Source organism: Camellia sinensis, chromosome 3, assembly GCF_055761805.1.
Source record: "Camellia sinensis isolate YWXY chromosome 3, ASM5576180v1, whole genome shotgun sequence".
Taxonomy (NCBI): Eukaryota; Viridiplantae; Streptophyta; class Magnoliopsida; order Ericales; family Theaceae; genus Camellia; species Camellia sinensis.
Genome location: NC_138963.1, coordinates 218,946,137 through 218,952,410, shown reverse-complemented (window position 1 = coordinate 218,952,410; position 6,274 = coordinate 218,946,137).

Below are 6,274 nucleotides of genomic sequence, written 5' to 3'. Positions count from 1 at the left end.
AACAGTTTTCCGAACATATGCTTTCTAATATCCGATCAACTTGATTTTTTACAGGTATGATATACTGAATAAATCATAAAATATGAACGGTTCGGATTATTAAAATTGGGCCTAAAAGTAGACCCGAAAGCCTGCAAGGACGAGCGCAAGTACGAGGCTGCAAGGAGAGAACCTTGGCTCAAGGACCCAGGATTTTGTGTAATTTTTATATTTTTGTTCATAGGATACTGTGTTTTACATATATACAAATTTTTTATATAGAATGATATAACACATTTATATTTATTTATTAGAAATATATAAAAATAAATAAAAATCCATGAATCATAATTGTAGATGTACCATTATTACATCATTCTATATGATTTTTTTTTTTTTTGGTATAAAAATTCTACATTTTTAACATTTTTATTTTTTCTATTGCTATTGCATTTTTTTCCTCACATGGGTGTTCTAAATTTTGTCTTGACTAATACTTAGGTACTTGTAGTCTCGTGGTTCTATATATGCTAAGTAATTACCAAGTCTTAGGTCTCGTTGAGGAACTAGGAATGGCAACGAGGCGGGAATCACCCTCCCCGTCCCCGATCCCTGAAACTACAAAAATCTCTATTTCTAGCCCCGATTCCCGACGGGAAACTCATCACTCCTTCCACCCCCGTCTCCAACGGGGATCGGGTTTCCCCGACCCCGAAAAATCCCCGTACTCATCATCAACAACATCATTCAGCAACATCATTAAAAAAAAAAAAAAAATTCATCAACAAAGACATTAACGGAGCAACATCATCAAAAAAAAAAATTCTTCAACAACATCATCGATTTAAGGCAGCAACAGCAACATCATCAACAAAAAAAATAAATAAAAAAAAGATAGAGATGATCTGTTACAGATCATGGAGATCATGTATAAACACAACAAATAGAGATGATAGAGATGTATAAACACAACATCATCAACAAAAAAAAAAAAAAAAAAGATAGAGATGATCTGTTACAAATCAGTGAGATTGGCGAGATCTGGGAGGAGGGAGAAGACAGCGGATGAACCACTCAATTCGGAGATGGGATCTGATCTTTTCAGATCTGAGATGTGAGATGTAAGATCTGCGGTGGTGTAGAGGAGATGGGATTACGTCGGAGTTGGAGATGACGCCGGGTGTGCGTACTGCCGCGGAAGAGATCGCACTCGCCGTCGTCGCTGGGGAGAGGAGATCGCGCCGTCGCCATTGGAGAGACGATTCGCACTCGCCATCGCCACTGGAGAGAAGAAAGAGTGGGATAAGAGATGAGAGAGAGAGTGTAAAAGAGTTAAACCATCCTTCCTACAGTGCAATATATATATATAATATAAATCGGGGCTACATAAGAGAGAGAGTGTAATATTTTATATATATAATATGTAATATATAAAGAGAGTAGAGCTGCTGTGTACCAAATCAAACCCAAACAGATATATATATATAATATAAATCGGGGCTAACCCGGGCAGGGGCCGGGGATGAAATTTATATCACCGTTCTCGGCCCGAATGTCACTAGGGATTTATTTTTGAATACCATCCCCGGCCCGTCGGGGGTATTTTTTCGGGAAAAAACCATTCTTATCGGGGATGGGGGGCCGGGTCCCCATCGAGCCGGTTTCAAATTGCCACCCCTATGAGGAACCAGCTCGTTTAGTCAAAAAGTTATTAAAAAAGTCAAAAAGTCAATAATCTATATCAAAAAGTCAAAGATTCTCTTTTCTTTTTATTTTTTGCACATCTTTTCGTAAAAAATCAAAAAGTCATCCCAAACATATTAGTTTTTTTTATCTCATATTTTAGCTAAATAGTCAAAAAAGTTACTAAATTAGCATATTCCCAAACGAGGCCTATGTGCTAGTTTGATGAGATATTTGTGAAAGAAAATAAAAAATGAAACAAATTTATGTTCAATTTCATTCACTTTTTCTGTTCATTTTTACTCTCTACAAATCTGTTCCAAAATTTTTAATCTGAGCACAACTTTTTTGGGGGGGGGGGGGGGCTTTCCGTTTAGGCACATTGTGATTGGCTACGAAGAACAAGAAAACACTTGAAAAAAAATAAAAAAATAAATAAAAATAATGTCACTCTAATTTAAGTTCAAATTCTGTACAAATTATGGTTGTCTTCATTTTGTACAGATTATCTTCTAACAAAAGGAAAATTCTATTGCTAAATTAATTAGTAATTAAAAAAGGATAAAAATTGTTTTACAGCGTTTGGAATGTAAATCAAGGGCCGGCGTGAGGGAAGGCGAGCAAGGTGGGCAACCGAAGAACCCCAAAATTGACTTTAAAATAGGGTTTTTAAATAATTTCACTTTTATAGTATTAATAGGCCAAAAAATAAGGGCTCAATACAACTTATCTAAGCCAAAACCTAAACTAAATGGTTTGAAAGAAATAAAAAATCTGTTAAAATGATAAATTATTTGTAAGTAATGGAAGCTGTTTACCAAATGTATTGAACGTTATTTGTTTCACTAGATTAAATTGAAATAAAATAATTATTCTATCATAAAATTTAATCTTATATTTGATTCACCAAAAAATTATATAAAACATATTATAAATAAAATTATCATTTATTATTAAAAGAGAATGAAAAACCTAAGAATGACAATTCTATTTTAGCCTTCGTTTGGGATGTGGGTTGACTTTTTGACTATTTTAGCATAGGGTTAAGAGCATCTCTAATGGTATTTGCTATAATACCATTGTTATTGCTATAATTTATCAATGAATAGTAGTAATTTGTCAAATTATAGCAATGGTGCTCCAATGGTACACATTCTATTTTGGCAAATCTCAACCAACTTTCTCTCTAAATTTATAGGTATTGTTTAGATATAATTTTTTAGTGATTTTTTTTTTGTGACCTTTTTTTAACTATTTGTAAATTTTTTTAATATATATTTTCATTATACCTGACTAGACAAATATAAAAAATGAAAAAAAAAATTGAAAAATTAAATATTTTTTGTTCCACGGTGTTTATTTATTTTTTTATATTATTTGTTCCATCTCTGGTATATTATTATTCCATTGTGTTTATTTCTTCCATGGGAATTTTTGGAGCCAAATTCTGTTTATTTTGATGATGTGGCAAGTTTGGCAATTGCCAAACTTGTTGCCAAATTTGAGAGATGAAATGGCATTTGTCAAATTTGACAATGGTTATAGCAGCCCATTGGAGCAACATTTTTGAGAACTCTTGTCAAATTTTAGCAATGGCAGCTCAAATAACTTACCATTGGAGATGCTCTAACAAGCTTTATTTGGAATAGACTTTTTGATTTTTTTGAGAAAAAAAATGAAATGATTATAATTTAGATGCAATGCTTTGTCTTATTAAATTTTTAGCCTATTTTGTTTTTTTGTGAATATTTTAGCCCAAACTCTATATGCCAAACAAAGCCTAATAAAATATATTTTTTATTAAAAGAATAATTTTTTTAACCATACACTATATAAACATGTCTTTTTGAGTCTAAAGAAAATTAATTATTTAAAGTTGCAAATATTAAACCAACAAATTGCCTAATTCCCATTTTGAACTGAGGGGTAAAATTGTTACTTCAACCAAAGGCACCCATGTGTCACGCGACATGCATGAATATTTCGCGGACGGGCACGGAATCAAATCATCACATCCACGTTCTCACTCTCATTTTAAAAAATAATTAAATAAATTGATGATAAATATAATTTTTTAAATAAATTATTCTTTTCTATTTAAATATAAATGGATCATATACTCACAAATGTTGGATTAGCTTACCTAGTTGCATCAATGAGCACAGTATACAAATTGAATATTTTGAATTATAAAAAAAAAAATCTCAATTGACTGTACTCAATAAATTTGATGGACCATGCCATAAATATGGTCGTTTATAGAATTATTTAAGTCAATAACAAAAGAGATAATTATTGAAAAATTCAGACTAAAAAAGTTATGAGGCATTAGATCAAGTGAATATTTTTTATTTTTGAGAGGTCAACCATTTATAAAATAATTTGGTCAAAAAGTCTTTTGTTTGTTTTGAAAGGCATTTAATCGTAATTTATGGAGTAATATTTTACAAATAGAGCGAAAAAAAATATTTCTTAGATAATGATATATAAGTATATTTTCTAAACCCTTTTCGTAGATCTAATGATGTGTAAGTGATATGATTGATTGATGATTAAAGAAGTTATGAAAGACAGTATTGCCTTAAGGTGTCGTTTGTGATGTTGGCTAATTTGACTTTTTGCTAAATTAGTCACAAAAAGACAAAATAGGATAAAAAGTCAATAAGACAATATGTCACACTTAAACTATAATTATTTCACTTTTTCTTCCACAAAAGTTAAAAAAAATCTACTCAAACGAATTTTTTAACCTGAACTAAAATAGCCAACTCAACTTTCTAAATAAAGTCTTAATATCTCAATTAATTGTTATATCATTAAATTTAAAAATTAAGTTTAAAAGTGTTGGTGTTGAACTCTTCATTCTTATGAGATTTAATGGAAAAATAAACAAGTTCAAAATGTGGATCCAATCCAAAATCATGGGCCAAATATAGAATTGAGCTAGACGGGCCACTGGCCCAGTGACCACCACCACAATGGGTGATGAATTCCCATGTTTTGGTGTATCCAACATATTTTTAATTATAGTAATGTTATGAGTTCAGACATAAAATCTCAAAAATTATTTAGAATTTAATATTAATAACTCAAATTCATTTCATGTGTCAATCTTACATTTCATCAATTCAATCTCCACTATATATACCTATGGACGGTTACTTTTGCCAAAGCATGGACCAAAAAATAATTATAAATTTAAAGCCGACCCGTCGGGCTATATGTTTAAAAAAATTAAAAATTTCATACTTAAATTCAATTACACATTATATTTCTTAAATAAATATAAATTGAAAGATTTCTTAAATAAATTCAATCAAATATCACTACAAATGTGAGTTTTAATAAAATTAATAAAGATAAAATTTAGATCCCAACAAAAAATATATTTTTTAATATATTATAATTAATTAATTAATTGATTTAATAGCGAGCTGGGCTAAGCTAGACTGGGTTAAAAATATAAATTCTAAACCCAACTTATTAATATATTGGGTTGAAAATGTTAACCTGGCCCAGCCTTATAGACTAAAACAACTTTCTCAAATCCTAAAAAAATAGGACTAGGTCGAACAGGCCAACGGGCAGATACCTACCCTTATATATACCCATTTCTAGGTCCCAAGTTCTCGAACCCTAGTTTTTTTTTTTAATAAACTTGTGAATTAATTATGATACATTCAATAAATATAAAAATATAATACGAAATGAGACAATATTAATATTTTTTTTTCATTCTAATAAAATTAAATTTTCGTATACTTAAGTGGGTGAAGAAAAAAAAAATACTAGAGCACATAAAATCTAGTGGAAATTACAATTTATTGAAACTTTTGAAAAGTTTAATATTTAATTATTAAAAGAATTTCAATTTTCATATATTTAATTATTAATATTTATAAAATGTATTATTAATTTATAATTATTTTTTAAAAAATTACTGATTTAATATTTCACCTAAATCTATAAGAATAGTTTTAAAAAAGAGATTTTGGGTGATTGACGATATATAATAATAATTACAAACACCAAATATATATATAATAATGTGTATATGACTTGACTTGTATTATCTCAAATTTCTAAAAAATAAAAGATAAAAAAAAAAGGCGAAGAATGATGGAAAGAATAATAATGCAGTGTATAACAAACTATTATTTTACTCCTAATATCTTAATTCCAAAAAACTTTTAAAACTTTTGTTGGTTTTGTTTTATTTTTCTTTTCCACATTCATATCACTTTCATCCTAGGAAGTAGAGAGCCCCGTCCCAGATTTGCGAGCATGAATCTTGATCGTCTGTGTTTAGTGCATTTGCATGAACTGCAAGGTGGACAGTGTTAGAGCGGTGTAAAATACTGTCTAATTCGTTAAAATTATATTGATTTATATCAATTTATACAGTTTTATCTGCTAATCGTGATTTAAACTTTAAAATTTATAATTTACTTTTGTACCGTTCTACTATATATATATATTAATCTATAATAAAATATCAAAATAAAAATAAGTGCGATAAATATTTAAAATGTGAAATTTATTATAAATTAATAGTTATATATATAAAAAAAAATAGGGTAAATCACAAATACACCTCCTGAGGTTCGATTAA